Genomic DNA, 16,990 nt, shown 5'->3' with positions numbered 1-16,990 from the left:
CCCCCTCATCCACTTGGCCAAATGGTGCCTATTACCCCTATTCCAGTGTAGTTTAGAAAACCTGCCTGAGCAGCAGTGAGTTTACATGCTATAGGAAAGATCAAGATCCTCTCTTTAAGTGAATGGGAGCAGAGGATCTACTCCAGGGGTAGGCAACCTATGGCACGGGTGCCAAAGGCGGCACGCAAGCTGATTTTCAGTGGCACTCACATTGCCCGGGTCCTGGCCACCGGTCCGGGGAGATCTGCATTTTAATTTAATTTTAAATGAAGCTTCTTAAACATTTAAAAAACCTTATTTACTTTACATACAACAATAGTTTAGTTATATATTATAGACTTATAGAAAGAGACCTTCTAAAAACATTAAAATGTATTATTTAAATTTAATAATTTAACCCTTAAATTAGAGTGAATAAATGAAGACTCGGCACACACTTCTGAAAGGTTGCCGACCCCTGACCTACTCAATACTTCGAATAGAGAACATTTTCCTCATAGGTAAGAAAAAGTAACCTGAAGGAATTCTCTCTTTCCTAAGAGCTTCTACAAACTTTCACAATGTAGTCCATACAGCATCTACCAAGGAGTAGCAAAATCACATTTCTATAGCTCTCTATCCACTTAACCTTTCTATTTCTCTCTCTTCCTTTGCTACGCCACTCTTTCTGACAGCTTAAGTTAAATCCGTTCAAGTGCCTTATATTGAAGAACTGATTCAACCAAATTGGTTTGTAAACTCTGTTAGTTAAATTGTTGAACTTCTGTATGTAGACAAACCCTTACATATCCTCCTGGCACCTGCTTCAGTAGCCCAGCAAATAGCAATGGTGAAGACAGAAGGCCCAATTCTCAGTTGTCCTACACTTTGTGTAGCTATTTACACCCAATCAGAATGGTTGTTTTTCACATCCCCTTTGCCCTGCCTCTTGGGCAGTTCTTTACATCTGTGCAATGGAGAAGCAGGCACAGAGTCATTAGCATGGCACATGCTCCACTTGTCTGTTGTGTTAGTGTTGGTTGTCTTTGGCTATGTGTATGCCACTCTTTGCCCTTCCAGTGTATTGAGTGTTGTTGTTTTTTAGTTTGCACTTAGCTGATGTTTCCACTTCTGTACTCACTCCTTATAAAGGTTTAGAAACTGCTTCAGAGTAATCCACAAAGGTCAGAATATATGTTTGGGGCTCTGAAAACCTGACCCTGCTTCCATTTAAGTAATCAGCAACACTGTCCATAGGCGGCAGGTTCGTATAATTTTTGGTGGGGCCCAAAATGGTGGTGTCCCCCCCCCCCCGCTCTCACCCTGTAAGCTGATATAAAATGAAGCTACAATGCATCAGCACTACAAGATTACAAGGGTCAATTAAAAGTGGAAAGTCAGAAGCAGCACTTGCCTGCTTTAATATACAGTATTAAATTTTGTTGCACCTGTTGTGACAAAGTGGGAATGTTCTTAATGTTTTCTCTGAATACTGTGTGGGTACCTCAGTTTCCCCTGCAAAGTGCCAACTGACGGTGTTGGGGACAAAGAGATCAGGTGGCCTCCTTGTCCGGAAGAGACACAAAGGCCAGATGAGGGAGTGTCAGTTTGGAGCTGGCTGGGGAAATCGGGAGAGGCCCAGAACTTTGGTCTGGGCTCCCCACCCCCCAAGATGGACCTGACTGAGGGGTCCTGTTTTCTGTACCTACAAGCTCTGTTTTAGACTGTGTTCCTGTCATCTAATAAACCTTCTGTTTTACTGTCTGGCTGAGAGTCACGTCTGACTGCGGAGTTGGGGTGCAGGGACCTCTGGTTGCCCCAGGACCTGCCTGGGCAGACTCGCTGCGGAAAGTGCATGGTGTGGAAGGGCATGCTGAATGCTCCGAGGTCAGACCCAGGAAGGTGTAAGCTTCTTGCCCTGGAGACAGTATGCTCAGAGAGGAGGCTCCCCCAGAGTCCTGACTGGCTTTGTATGGAGTTGTTCCAAAGCATCCCAGCATCCCCTTCCACACCATGCGCTTCCCGGAAGTCCGCACAGGCACTGACACTCCCTCCTCTGGTCTTTGTCTCTTTTCCAGGCATTAGGAGGCCACCTGATCTCTTTGTTCTCCAACACCTTCAGTTGGCACCTTGCAGGGGGGTGGCCCAGGCCATCAGTTGCCTGGAGACAGGGTGTTGGCCATTCTCTGTGCAGACGGCATCACACTGGCCTTCTAGGGCTTTACAACAATCACACCCCCTTATCCCACCATCTAGAGCCTTAAGAAATGCATTGGGGAAACTGAGGCACACAGACAGTACTCAGAGAAAACACCTGTATATGACCAGTTACGTACTTTGAAGGGTGTAAAATAATCAAATATTGTGCTAAATACAATGATACTCCAAACTGACCACCAAATTTAAGTTGCACGTTTTTCCCCTCAGGTGAGGGTTCTGGGGTGGGACTGGGGATGAGGGGTTCACAGTGCAGGAGCGTGCTCGGTGCTGGGGGTGCAGGTTTTGGGGTGAGCCAGGGCTGAGGATGAGGAACTTGGGGTGCAGACAGGCTGCCCCAGGGCTAGGGCCAGAGAAGACTCCCCATCACCACCACTGGCAGCAGCAAGCTCCAGGGGAGGGACCCCTCCTCTGCCCCCCTACCCGCCACAGCACACTCACTCTGCACCACAGTCACTGCACATGCTCCTAGGCCCCCTCTCAGGTCCAGAAAGCTCACTCACCTCCTCTATGATGGGTACTAGGGGGTGGGGGTTGCCATCACAGGTGGCCTTCCATGTTACTGCCCCTCACCATAACTTCACTGTGGATGGGGCTGCCCCTTGCCCAGCATGGGGCAGAAGTGGGGTCTGCATGGTGATGGCTATGGGGCAGGGGAGCAGGGTGTCATAAAATTCACCCAAGCCCCAGCTGCTCAGGTAGGTCTATGAATCCCCTCCCCCATCTGCCCTGTGGTGGGTGGGTGCTGGAGGGGAGGGGCACTGCCTTCATATATGGCTTCCTGCCTCCCTGACCCCTGCTGCAGGCTGCAGCCTGCTGCCCCTCACCGTAGCTTCACTGGGGGACGGTGGGAGGGGATGGCATGGGGCTGCCCCTTCCCCAGCGTTGGGCAGGAGTGGGGCGGGGGGGGGGGAATCATAGGGTCAAACACTCACGGAAGCCCCAGCAGCTGCTCAGGTGAGTGAGGTCAGTCTCCGAGTCCTGGCCAGAAGTCCCCTTTGCCTCTCCTCCAGGTAGGGGGAGGGGAGGGCTGCCAAACATGGCACAGCCCCCTCCACTCCGCTCCCCTCCCCCGGCCGGTGCTCCAGCAAGCAACAGCAGCTTGCATTGCCTTAGGCAGCAGCCGGCAGCAGCAGAGGCAAGGGAGAGAGACACGCTGTCTGGTCTGTGTTCAGGCAGGGAAGCTCTGGGGCCGGGCGGCAGGGCCGGCTCTAGGTTTTTTGCCGCCCCAAGCAAAACATTTTTTGGCTGCCCTCCCCCGCCCCCAGACATGAGCCCCCCCCCGTACACCCCCTGTTGCCCCAGCACTGGGCTCCACCCCAAATGTGGGATCCGCTACCAGCACACTGCAGCCAAACCCTGGCCCAGCTGTGACTCTGTCCCCATGCGGGTGGAGCTGCTGGGCGGCGCGGAGCGGGAGTACTTCCAGGTGGCGGCGCGGCTACGGGGTGGTGCAAAGAACACGGCCCCCTCCCTGGGCTTCGCAGCACTGCTGGTGGCCAAGGTGGATCAGTTCACGCTCACCGCCCTCACCCCCGACATGCTGGCAGCCGAGGACCTGGAGAGCCCCCTGGACCTGCTGCTCTTCAGCCTCACGGTGCCCTGGCCCAGCCCCGGCAGGAGGGAAGGCAAGGATCTCCGGCTGCGGGGCTACCTGCTCAGCACCGACGAACCCAGCCGGCCGCTCACCTCCTCACACACTCCAGGAGCCCCTCGCCACCATCGCAGCCTGGGCTCGGCTCCAGGGGACCCCGTTTCCGTCCCTCCCCAGCTCCTCACACACACTGGGTAGGGCCTCCCAGAGGATTCAGGGGGCCTGGGGCAAAGCAATTTTGGGGGCCCCTTCCATAAAAAAAGTTGCAATACTATAGTAACATGTATTTGGAAATGTAAAAAATAACTAGTGAAAATTAATTTGTAATAATTTGAAAATACACCAAATACATTATTTAAAAACATTAAATGCTTTACTGGTCTGTCTACATTTGCAATTACATAATGGGCTGTTGCTGGGTGATGGTTGGTGCCAATGGGCTGTCACTGCCTGGAGGTGGTGCTGCTGTTGCCCAGGGCTGGGTGGGGAGCTGGGCTCTGGGGGGTGCCTGGCTCACAGGGGCTGGGCTCAGGACTGTGGGGAGATGGGGTCGGAGGTTGTCTGGCTCAGAGGGGCTCGCCTCAGAGCTGGGGGTCTGGGGTGGGGATGGGGTCGGGGTGCCCAGCTCAACGGGGGCTGGGCTCGGAGCGGGGGGTCTGGGGTGAGGGAGATGGTGTCGGGGAGTGCCCACCTCAGAGCAGCTGGGCTCAGAGCTGGGGGTCAGGGCTGTGGGGGGACTGAGGTCAGGGGGGTGCCCAGCTCAGAGGGGCTGGGCTCAGAGCTGGGGGGCAGGGCTGTGAGGGGGAATGGGTACAGGGGGGTGTCCGGATCAGAGGGGCTGGGCTCGGAGCTGGGGTCAGGGCTGTGGGGGGAATGGGTACAGGGGAGTGTCCGGATCAGAGGGGCTGGGCTCAGAGCTGGGGGTCAGGGCTGTGGGGGGAATGGGTACAGGGGGATGTCCGGATCAGAGGTGCTGGGCTCAGAGCTGGGGGTCAGGGCTGTGAGGGGGATGGGGCCGTGGGGTGTGCCCAGGTCCGAGGGGCTGGGCTTGGAGCTGGGGGTCAGGGCTGGGTGGGGAGGATGGGTTTGGGGGGGTGCCCACCTCAGAGGGGCTGGGCTTGGAGCTGGGGGACAGGGCTGGGTGGGGAGGATGGGTTTGGGGGGGTGCCCATCTCAGTGGGGCTGGGCTTGGAGCTGGGGGTCAGGGCTGGGCCTGGGGGGTAATGGGGTCGGGGGGTGCCTGACAACCACCTCCCTGAGACCCCCAATCCAACCCCCTTCCTGGCCCCGGACCGCCCCTCCCCCCACAGAACCTGTGCCCCCTCCCTGCCCCCTGAGTGTCCCCGGGACTCCCTGCCCCTTAGCCAACCCCCCGGCCCCGGCTGCTTACCCCCCGCTCACTGCGCGCCTCGAGAAGCGGCCCTGCACAGCGCTGCAGCCGCATGGCTCCCGGAGGGGGCTGAGCTCTTCCCCGCTCAGAGCCGCGTGGTCAGGGGAGGAGCCGCTCGGCCCGGAGCTCCCAGCCCCGCCCCCTGACCACGCGGCTCTGAGCGGGGCGGAGCTTAGCCCCGCCCCCCCCAGCCAAGCTGCTGCTGCTGCGCTGTGTAGGACCCGGGCGCGAACAAGCGGAGGAGGAGCGGCCCGTCCTCTGCAGCCAGGCGGGGCCGCGCTACCGGTAAGGGGCCATCCCTCTCCCCCAAGCGGAGCCGGTAGCGCAGCCCTGCCCCGGCTGCAGGGGATGGGCCGCTCCTCGGCTCACAGCGGCAGGATGAGCTGGGGCCCCAGCTCTAGGCACCAGCTTGTTTTGCTGGTGCCTAGAGCCGCCCCTGCCGGGCGGGGAGGGGGGAAGCTCCAGCCGTGGCGACGGTGGCGGCGGCGGCGGGGGGTGCACTCCAAGCAGGGGAGAAAACATTGGTGGGGCAGAGCCCCTGCTTGGGAATATTCCTGGGGCTAAAGCCCCAGAGCCCCATATAAGTCGGCGCCTATGACACTGTCCCTTTCAATGGTGCGCAGGATCCAGCCAATAGGCAGTATTTTGAGAGGAAACTTTAAGTGAACTTTAGGAAAAAGTATCATTCCCTTTTTATTTTTCCTAAGCCCCGTGTCCACTTTTGCAGCATGAGTTCCTGCAGAGTGCCTGAGCACCTTGCAGCTGCTTTTCACGCATGCTGAACTTCCACAATTACATGTCTGCTACTACTTGAAGTCAGTGGAAGTTGCTCATGCTCAGCAATCCTATAACTCATGCTCAGTAGAGCTCAGATTGGGCACCAAACACAACAATTCCCCCAAATCATTAGCTACTTGGAAAATATCTAAAGTGTCTTGTCCAAAGTCAATGTCAGAGCCAGGAATAAAACTCACATCTTCTAGCTACTGATCGTGTGCTTTAGCTGCAGGACCAGACTTCATCTGAGACAGAGCAATGGGCTCAGCTAGATCTCCTATTAACACATTCTTGTGTGGCTTTGTTTTCCCACTTTAGGTTGATGAAATAGTCACAAAAATGGGTAACCTCTCCTTTGTGGTGCCCAGGGTTCCTCAGATGCTCAGTGCAGAGTAGGCTAATGCAGGCAAGTGGCAACACAATCAATTACATGACCACGTTCACCGGAGCTGTCCCAGTGACATGATGGCATGGTGCCAGCCCTCACCCCCAAGCTGTTGGAAGAATAGATGTTCCTGGAGCTACCCGGTCAGTTTTCTCCAATAAAAGGAAACTGGAAGCTATTTGATAACTAGCCAAGATGGTCATGTTGAAAGAAATGAGGTTTTTTAAATCAACAGATGAGTTTTCCCACACACAAGTGCAGTCCTACCCCCTCAGGATGTGGCATGAAACAACACCCTGGCCCAAGAAGGCAAGACTAAATTCCTCTCCTCCTCACGCCTTGAGAGAGTATGATCCTCTCCTAGTCTCAGTTGGAGATTTACTTGTAAAACAGTCAAGAGGAAGCCCTGTGTTGAGTAACCCCAAAGAGTGAATTCCTCTCTTCACCCAGGAGAGGCTGTGTCCCCCAGGTGGTGCTGGGCAACCACTGATAGACAGGACATGAGAAGCCAGATTTGAATGCACATTGATTTAAGAGAACCCCTCTTTCCATTCTATCATTCTAACACCCTTCGCATTTGCTAAATATCACCTCTGTCAGCCCTAGCAGCTGAGGCCACTTTCAGAGGGAGATCACTACAGTGTGATTGCTTGCAGAGAGCCAGGCATCCTGCCGTCCTGGAGAAAAGGTTATGGCTGAAAAGGAGGGCACGAGGAGCTTTGTGCCTCTCCTCCTTTCTCTCCTCCCTTGCAGAACTCAAAGGACTAGCGGACTGGATCTTGCAGCCTTTCCTGAAAGATGAGCCAGCCACAACAGGTTATAAATACCCCTTTTATTGCTCCTTGGGGAGGGAACACAGCAACACCCAAATCCAATCCCTTTAGCTTGGCTCAGCATCAAGTGACATGATGCTATCCTTTAGTCATTTCACCTTTTGCTCGCAACAGAGGGCCAGATTCCACCATGGCTAGGAGAAGAGTCTGGCCTGGAGGGGCAGATTCTGCCCATAGTTTGCTGGATGCGGAGGGACGGTTGGTAGCAGAATCAGTTCAGTCAGGACCCCGGAGCGTTCACACCATAGGGTGTCCGATTGGACTCAAGAGGTGGACAGAATAGACCAAGGGGGTGGGAGGGTGAGCTGACAAAATGAACTGAGTAAGGGGTGCTAGGCCCACTAAGGTTACCCTGCTCTTCTCCCTCATGGATCAGAGGAAACCTTCTGACAACCACCGTCCCCAGCAGAGAGTCCCAGTGCCCAGACAAGATACTTGCACTGGATTTGACCCTGAGTGTCCTCTTACCCTATGTCTGGCTCACCAAAGGACTGACTGGAGAAGCTGTCTTACCACAGAGGCGCACTGCTGATTGGCATCAGGAGACCTGTGACGAGGATGGATGCCCCTGCTGTCAACAGGCATATCCCCAAAATGACCAGATTTCCTTTTAACATCTCAGGGCAAGTGAAGCTAGCATCACAGGCTTCTCACTGCACTAAAATTATACTGACAAATAGATGCACAGTGGAAGGAGGGGATGTGCAGTGGAGACCAGGAAGGGTCTGGCAGAGGGCGGTGCCTGGCAATGGAGAGGAGATCAGGCACAGCAGAAGTCAACGAAAACAATGTAAGAGTCTGAGATAAACCCCACAAATCAGGAAATAGAGTCAGGGCTGCCACTCCGTCTTTAACCCTTCCCGTGCTGCCAATGTACATGGAGTGAAATCCAACCACCATTGAAATCAGTGGGAGTTTTTCCATTTATTTCAAGAGGCCAGAATTTCACCCATGGCAGGTATCATCCCCCACTCAGATCTTTGCTGTGTAGACAACACAGTGCAGCCTTTTGTAGCTCACTGCCAGATGCGGGCCTCACTGGACACATTTCTTTACAGCCAAATGTGATCAAGTTTCCAATTCTCTGTTCTGCACCCAACGCCCACCATTTCCCTCATGTGTTTACTATCTGCCCTTCTCTTTTACACTGCCTTTCGAGTCCCCATTCTGGCTCTACGTCTTGAGTCATAGCAGAAATTGGGCTATTGCTACTGCCACCTCTCCAGTCTGCACTAGGTTATCTTTCTTACCCATCTATTAATTCTGGATTTCCATGTGAGACAATGGTCTGTTGTTGTTTAATATTTACATTAGAGGAGAGCCTAGAGGCCCTGATCCCTTTGTGCACAAAGGCATCTGAAGACATTGGCTCTGCCCTGAAGAGTTTCCAATCTAAGAGGTGTGGGGGAGAAGAACACAATAAAATAAAACCATTTTTTATCTAAATATGTATATCAGCAATATTTTTTCTGATATTTATTATAATGTGCACATGTAGCAATGCCTGTTACTGAGGTTGCCAAACACTTCCCACTATGACCACTTTTTCTAACTGCTTATAACATTGCCAAACTGTAACCATTGAACCTGAAATGTGTACTGTCACAGATTGATCTATTGCCTGTCCCCCCTTGCTCACAATTTCTCACAATTCTGGGTTGAACATGTTGCTTCTAGAATAGGTTTAAGGGAGGTTGGCTGTTGGAATGAGAATCATAAGTGATTAGTGACCTCCTTGTTTGCTGGACCAGTTCTGATAGACTCTCTGTAAGGAAGAATTTGGAGGGCTGCTGCTTTGGTATCTGCATAATTCCTCAAAATGTGGATGCTCTTTCTTTTTACACTTGTATCTGCTAGTGATTACTGACATCTTGTTGGAAGGTCTGGCTGGAACATATCAGACTCTGCCCCACACTGTGACATCACAGCTACCACAAGAGCAGGGAACAACCCATACGGGCTGTACTTAGTGGTGTTTTGCTTGTTTTATTTAATGGCCTCTTATGTTTCCTGTGTTGTATCTCTAAAAGTATCAAGCAATCTTAAAAACAACCAATCACATGAGAATAACCCATTTCCTGAGTCCCTGTAGGCTGTCACCAGCAAGGCTCCATGGTTATTTAACATGGTGCATGCTGGGACATTGTAGTGGACCAGGAGCTAGTGAGTGTGGTCTGTAGCACATTTTAAATGGCTGAGGCTGGAATCTATGAGTCACATGGCAAATGGCCCTGTTTGTCTGATGTGGGATGCCAAATGCCCATCTTACACTTGCTGCTTGAGTCATTCAGAATCTAATGGTATGTTAGAGAGAGAAATCAGATGTATGTCTCCATTAAGAGCACATAAAGTAACCTGGGCCTGATTCTCATTTGCATTAAGGCTACATCACACCACTTTGTACCCACTTTACGGTGCAACCTTTGCATTGCCAGAGCAGCGTAAAAGGGCCTTAATGTAAACAGGAATCAGGCTCATTAATTCTGAACATCATGGTGATTGAACTGGGGCATTAATGTGCTAATAAGATGGAGCTGTGACAGCCCAGGGACTATGTCTATGTCAACTTATGAATTCCATTTTTATTTTGTGAATGTCTGTTGTATTTCAGCCTCTATTTTGACTGTTATATTTAGTGGACTTTGAGCATTCATGCTGTAGTCGGAACTTGACTCCTAGTGCAGAGACTGTGCCTGGAAAGTGGTGACAGAGCAATCCAGGGTCATCAACATCAACAACTCTTCCCTACTGGAGCAGTGGGGTTTCAACTGGCAGGACTGCTGGCTTTGAATGACTCTTCCCAGAAGTTTGGTCGTGGGATTGTGGGGTTGGTGAATGGAAAATCCCCTGCAAGACCAGAGAAGAGTGAAGACAGAAAAGGTGTCAGAGGCTGTTTTAGAAGAGGCATACTTCCTCAGCAAAACGAGCCATCTTACCACCAGAAACAGAAGTCCTAGCCGGAGGAAGTGAAGGCAGGAAGGCCTTGCCCCTCCCCCCATTAAAGGATCTAGACCAAACCCAAAGACTCACAAAAGATCAGACCAAGGGTATTAAATTCAATAATGTGTTGTTTTCTACAGATCTGTAACTCTTCTGAGCGATCTAAGACTAAAGTGTGTGTGTTTAGGAAATTCCTTTGCTAAGCCTGTGTTTCCTGGCTTTACTGAAGGGATTAGTTGAGAAAAATATAGCTTGTATAGCCAGGTGAACACTGGAAGGAACGTGCCTAAGCAACTGGGGGCTGAGGAGGGCTGAGATACTGGTTCCAGGATCTTGGCAGCTGGGCTGCAGGGTCCCAGTGTCCAAGAAGGGTCTCAGACACTGGGCGGTGTATCTGGGTGTTTGCTTGCGAGACCCAGAGCTAGGGATAATGACCAGTCACCTAACAGCACTTCAGATTCAGCAGTTGCCATCACAGATTGGTGTCCACACAAAGAGAGACAAACTGAGCCAGGTGATAATAGGGGCTATCTTAAGTTTGTTGAATTGTACTCCTAACTCTTCCTATGGCATTCCCGTCATGTATAAAGAGCCAAGGAGTGAAAAGCGTAGAATTGTGCATAACTTTCTTTTTTTTTTTTTAGTTGTGGTTCATTGCACAACATTCCAAAACACTACCAGTGCAGAAATAACTTCCCCCTGCATCCAACTTTTCTTGCTGCTTTATTATGTCAATATGTATGAATAAACTGTGAGCTTGACAGGATGGCAGTGTCAGCATGGGAGACTTTTTGCTTTGTCTGTCTTTAGATCATGTGTTTAATAAAAATAGTCTTGCTGGCTGATGTCTGCTAAAAATGGGATTTTGAATGCACTTAGCATTGGCTTAACTCTAATCCCTGTGAAATCAATGATAAAACTCCCCTTCATTTCCATGGGAGCAAAGTTAGACCAACACTGACTGCTTTTGAAAAATCTGACTCCAAAGTAATATAAAAATATTCATTTTGATAGATATAAGAAGGGAAGGTCCTTATTAGACCAAGTTAAAAATGCCATTTTTTCCTTTGCAAAAAACCTGAAAACAAATCAACCCCCCTTAAAATTTTAAATTTTTAATTTTGGTCATTTTTATTTTTTATTTCATAGCTCTGCTCCTCATTATTAATTGTGTGTTGCTCTAGCAGCATATTAGGTGCTATGAGTGCCTAATATGTGTGAGTTAGTTACTGTAGAATAATAGATCAGCAGTTCTCAAACTGTGGGTTGGGACCCCAAAGTGGGTCGTGACCCTGTTTTAATGGGGTCACCAGGGCTGGTTTAAATTTGCTGGAGTGGCGGGGCTCAGGTTACAGGCCCCTTGCCTAGGGCTGAAGCTCTTGGGCTTGGGCTTTGGCCTCCCACACCAGGGGTGGCTGGGCTTGGACAGGCTCAGGCTTCCGTCTCCCCTCCTGGGGTTGTGTAGTAATTTTTGTTGTCAGAAGGGGGCTGCGGTGCAATGAAGTTTGGGAACCCCTGGAATAGATCCTTCAGAGAGGCACTAAAAGTTATATAGTCTCTGTGCTTTACTACCCATATCAGAGTGGCAATGGCTAGTTAAGATAGAATCTCCACTCTATTTTTTTTATCTAATAAGAGGTACAAGAGAGTGGAAAATACTAGTCTTTTGTTCTTTAAATAACAAAAATTGAGCCAGTCACATGACAGGCATGAACAGGATCTAATTACAATAGAGATGTAAAAACTCAGGAGTCCTGAGAGTATTGGGAAAAGCAAAATCTCTGTAAAAGTAAATATGGGTTAGGGTTTCAAGGCAATGTGCCAAATTCACCCCTACTGTATTCACAGTGTGCTATGGAGTCCAAATAAAAACTGATATTCTCTCTCTTGAATTATAGCCCTGGATTTGCAAGTTAAGCATATTCTGGTCAGAAGCGGGATCCCACACAGGTTGCAAATAATACCACGTGTATCTGTGCTAGAATGTGGATTTCTGAGCTCTTTTTTTTTTCTTTTCTTTTCTTTTTCTTCTTGCAGATGAAGTGAAAGGTCCCGGATGAACAGCTCTTGCGACTGCAGCCCTCTGTCTATCCCCGCAAAGTAAGTATAGCATGAGCAACAACAGTCCAGGCTTGTCTGCACCACATTGCTGAGATGCCCTGAACCTTCAGGAATCTTCGCTAGGGCAGTGGTTCTCAGTCTTTCCAGACTATTGTACCCCTTTCAGGAGTCTGATTTGTCTTGCATACCCCAAGTTTCATCTTCCTTAAAAATTACTTGCTTACAAAATCAGACATAAAAATACAAAAGTGTCACAGCACACTACTACTGAAAACTTGCTGACTTCCTCATGTTTACCATATAATTATAAAATAGATCAATTGGAATACAAATATTGTACTTACAATTCAGTGTATAGTACAGGGGTCGGCAACTTTTCAGAAGTAGTGTGCCGAGTCTTCATGGGTTCAATCTAATTTAAGGTTTTGCGTGCCAGTAATACATGTTAACGTTTTTAGAAGGTCTCTTTCTATGTCTATAATATATAACTAAACTATTGTTGTATGTAAAGTAAATAAGGTTTTTTAAATGTTTAAGAAGCTTCATTTAAAATTAAATTAAAATGCAGAGCCCCCCGGACTGGTGTCCAGGACCCGGGCAGTGTGAGTGCCACTGAAAATCAGCTCGCATGCTGCCTTCGGCACATGTGCCATAGGTTGCCTACCCCTGGTATAGTATATAGAGCAGTATTAACAAGTCATTGTCTGTATGAAATTTTAGTTTATACTGACTTCGCTAGTGCTTTTTATGTCACCTGTTGTAAAACCAGGCAAATATCTAGATAAGCTGATGTATCCCCTGGAAGACCTCTGCATACCTCCAGGGGTATGTGTACCCCTGGTTGAGAACCACTGCTTTAGGAGACAGAGTGTTAGTCACTTTCCAAGTCCATTCAGTCCTCTGCCTTCCTACTGAGTTTTCCAACAATGATTTGACTGGTCCACTTTTGCAATGCTGGCTTCTGTCCACAAGAAAATGGATACCCTACTGGAAATTCACTTAGGTTCTTTTTGAATTGTTCATTTGGCTTCCATTGAACAATTCAGTGGGAGACAAACAAGCCCATTTAGCTTGTTCAAAACCTGTTTGGCCACCTGGAAAAAGGGAGTTTTTTAAACTGGACTATCCTCTAGGGCTGAGACCAGCTCCTTTCAGAGAGGTCACTGATGGCAAATTAGGTGGCATTAAATGTCACCATAAACTGAGGCCAGATTTGTTCTAGTGCCCTACAAGTGAGTGGTGCTCTGTGACTCATTATCAATCAACCAAACTCATCTAGTCTCCCTGATAGGCAGCAGACAGTAAACCTGATGAGTGAAGTAAGAGGAATTGGGCATTTCACCCTAATTTTCCAGGACATTCATAATGGTCAGTTGACCACTGTCTGCCACCACATGCCATCCAGAGAATTCTTCTATGTTCTCCAGCTATTGTTCATGCCAGGGAGCTGTACAAGTACAAATACAGGCAGACCACCACCAACATACACACACCAATAGTATTTTTACAGGGTTCTAAAATGATCCTTTTCCTCTACCTCCGAGCCCTCTACAATTGCCCATGGGGTATTAAAGCCCCTTAGCTTTACTTGCAGAGGAAGTTAAAAAACAGTCTAACAAAAATACCTCTCTCAAATATTTCTAAACTAGCTCATTTGTAAAATGTGGTAAATGCACACAATGTGGTAGAGTGGGATAAAGGTTGTCTCAGCATTCGTTTGGGATGATTTGCATAACTCATTCTCTTGTGGCTTTGATGTTTGTGAGTAATGCAGCCATCCTAAACTTGTGCTAATAAGTCTCTGACTGCACGCTACAGCACCACATACTGTATAAATCTCCAAAGGCTTACATTTAAATTGAAGCCGGTTAAGGAAGACGAGTTAAATTTATCACTAAGGCTTTTAAGTGTTTCTCTCTATTTCTCTTCTGCTTAAGAGGTTTTTTTTCCAAACGTGTTTGCATTAAGTCATTCATTCTGGAATGACCCATCTTGTTTGGAGAAGAACAGGAACTGAATGGGTTCTGGGTGCAGCTTCTGGGAGGAAAAGTACCTGGTCAGGGTGCTCCTGGAAACAATGCTGAGTATAGCTCCTGAGAGGAGAGAAGCAAGGGCTTATAGCTCCAGACCAATGGGTTAAGCATGTGCTGTTTCATAACTCCTGCTTTTTGCATGGAGCCCTCTGAAGCACATGCACTGTGTTTACACTGAATGATCTTGCTCTAAATGTGGTCTGTAAGCACAAAACTCTCCTTCCCTGTTCTGTTACATGAAAGTCTTGCTGTGTTTCATCCTAAATTAAAGAGGCAGAAAAGATGTAAAATATCTAATTATATATTCACAGACTGAGGCTTTTTATGACTGTTGCATAAAGCAAACAATGAAGCACCCAAGGAGGTTGGCAGCAGGTGAGACAGACACCTCTCTTGGTGCTCGTTCTTGCTGAGTGTCTTTTATGATGAGCTGAGTCAACAGGATTCATACCAAGCGTACCAAGAGAGCTCCCAGGAGCCTCCTAGTATGTATACCAGTGGTGACTGCATTATCTCGCTCTAACAAAATTCCTGCTGGTGGAGCACCCACTCAGCTGCTGTTTAAACAGCAGCACCTACTCTGTGTTTCTGTCCCACTTGAGGCCTCCATAGGTTGGAGATTTAGAAAAGAGGCTCAGCACCTTGATTGTGAGCAGTGCTAAGAACGGGTCATGTTCCCACTGGAGGAGAGCATTCGAGGGCAGCCTGTGTTACGGGGTAGAACAGAGAACCCAGTGCAAAGCAAAGAGAGACGAGGCTGGCATAGTCCCCCAGCTGATACCAATCGGTAAATCTAGGTTTTTATACTTTTCTTACCACCTAGTATCAGTATAGAGAAACTTTTAACTTGTTCTAAAGCAGCTGAGTAACAAATTGAGGGAGAGAAGGCTGCAGAGAATCACATGGGCCAGTTGGCCATGCTTTTCAAAAAGAGAGGCTTAAATTTAGGCTCCTAGAGTAAAATTCACCAAGAGCCCAACTTACTTAGGAGCCTTTCAGTGGGGCATAGGCTCCTGAGTCAGTTAGGTGTGCTGGAAATTTTTACTCAGAAGTGCTGAGTACCCATTGGGTGTGTCTACACAGCCAGTTGTCATGAGCCTCCAAGTCTAGATCAACAGACTGAGGCTTGCACTAAAAATAGCTGTGTAGACAACGCTTTTAAATTGCGGCTCAGGCGGAGCTTAGGTTCTGAAGCCTATGGTGAGGGATGAACCCCCCACCCTGGGCTTCAGAGCCTGAGCTCCAGTCTGACCCACAGCATCCATACAGCTATATTTAATGCCATAGCAGAATCTCAAGTCTCAGGAAAGAATTTTTGCTCTGTACATGTTCACAAAGATCACTTCATCCAACACTGAACACAGTCGCCATTGGGCTAGAAAAAGCATTACAATAATGCTACTGTCAAGACAACTAGAGTGGCTTATGACCATGAGTGCCAAGCTCAGCACAGACTGTTAAGAAACAGGGCACAAACCCCAAACTGGTTGTGTGTTCTACATTTAGGTTTCACCAATGAAGTATCAAGTGTGAACTCCTCAAGCACTACAACAGCCATTAACATAGAGTCACAGACAGTCCCTTTCGGCACTCAGGTCTATCTAGTCACCTACGCAAACTTGCCTTTGTGATAGATGGTCCCTTACACCAAAAATCACAACAATATTCAGGTTACTCCCAGTCACTTACCCCAGGTCAGTTGTATCTTATCTCTCTCCACAAAGACAGCACCTGTAGCCAATCCACTAATAAATCAACTAAAGATTTGTTAACTAGGAAAAAGAAATGAGAGTTAATTACAAGGTTAAAGCAGGTAAACATATATACACATACAAATGAGTTACAGTCTTAGGTTTCAAAAGGCAATAGAAGCTGCTGTAATATGCAAACTCTATATGTCCCTTACGGCTAACCCAAGCTGAGTGGCTTGGGGATCCCTTGCTTATACTTAGAAATATTGCCTTCTCCAAATTCCACAGTGATACGGTTCCGTCTGGTCAGGGACTTTTATTCCTTTCCCCCAGAGCTCTCACGGATGCAGCAAGTGTTGGTGCCTGCCTCCTCTTCATGGGTGTGTGGGGGTGGGACGACAATCTTCACTGCTGTTGTCCTTTGATGTTTCACTATGGCTCCTTGGGTTTCAGTTGGCCTTCTTGTGTGCAGGACCAGCACTTAACATTAGTTAACACTTCTTTCCTTTTTGGGGAGTTACACAAGTACAGAGCTTTACAAAGCAAACATTCCATATAACGTCATACCATGCAGTTCAATACATGCAGCATCCTACAAGCATTTCATCAAATCTAAACACTCAACATATTCTTAGCAAATTAACATCTATGCGAACAGTGCTAGCACACAGGTGAGCCAGACTGGTTTCTAGCTATGCTTTTATCAGTGTTCCGTGTAGGGTGACCAGACAGCAAGTGTGAAAAATCGGGATGGGGTCGGGTGTAATAAGAGTCTATATAAAAAAAAGACCCAAAAATCGGGACTGTCCCTATAAAATCAGGACATCTGGTCACCCTAGTTCAGTGAGGCTTGGGGGCCGTGGCATGAACTGATGGCTGGTCTGTCGGCATCATAGTTACCTAGAGGTTTAGGAGAGGAAATGAAGATCTGTGCATCGAAACTGCATCATGACATAGAGGGCCTGGGATCTCAGGAGGCCCACTCAGATGGGAAAGCCTGAGCATTAGCTATAAATACTCAAAAATATGACTGACTACCATGACATAATATTAAAAGGACATGCTGTGCCTGCCAGTTTACAGTACAATC

General features: G+C 48.5%; 1 long non-coding RNA gene across 1 annotated transcript in view; it reads left to right on the top strand.

The window, feature by feature from the left end:
- The first annotated feature begins 408 nt into the window (after positions 1-408).
- The window catches only part of LOC120368894, a 35,539-nt gene continuing 18,957 nt past the window's right edge, over positions 409-16,990 (top strand). Inside the window, exons 1-2 of the long non-coding RNA XR_005582826.1 lie at positions 409-500; positions 12,153-12,215. This is a non-coding gene — a long non-coding RNA (uncharacterized LOC120368894). The remainder of the gene's footprint in view (positions 501-12,152; positions 12,216-16,990) is intronic.

Source organism: Mauremys reevesii, linkage group 7 (assembly GCF_016161935.1).
Source record: "Mauremys reevesii isolate NIE-2019 linkage group 7, ASM1616193v1, whole genome shotgun sequence".
Classification (NCBI taxonomy): Eukaryota; Metazoa; Chordata; order Testudines; family Geoemydidae; genus Mauremys; species Mauremys reevesii.
This window is presented reverse-complemented; position numbering and strand designations above follow the sequence as displayed.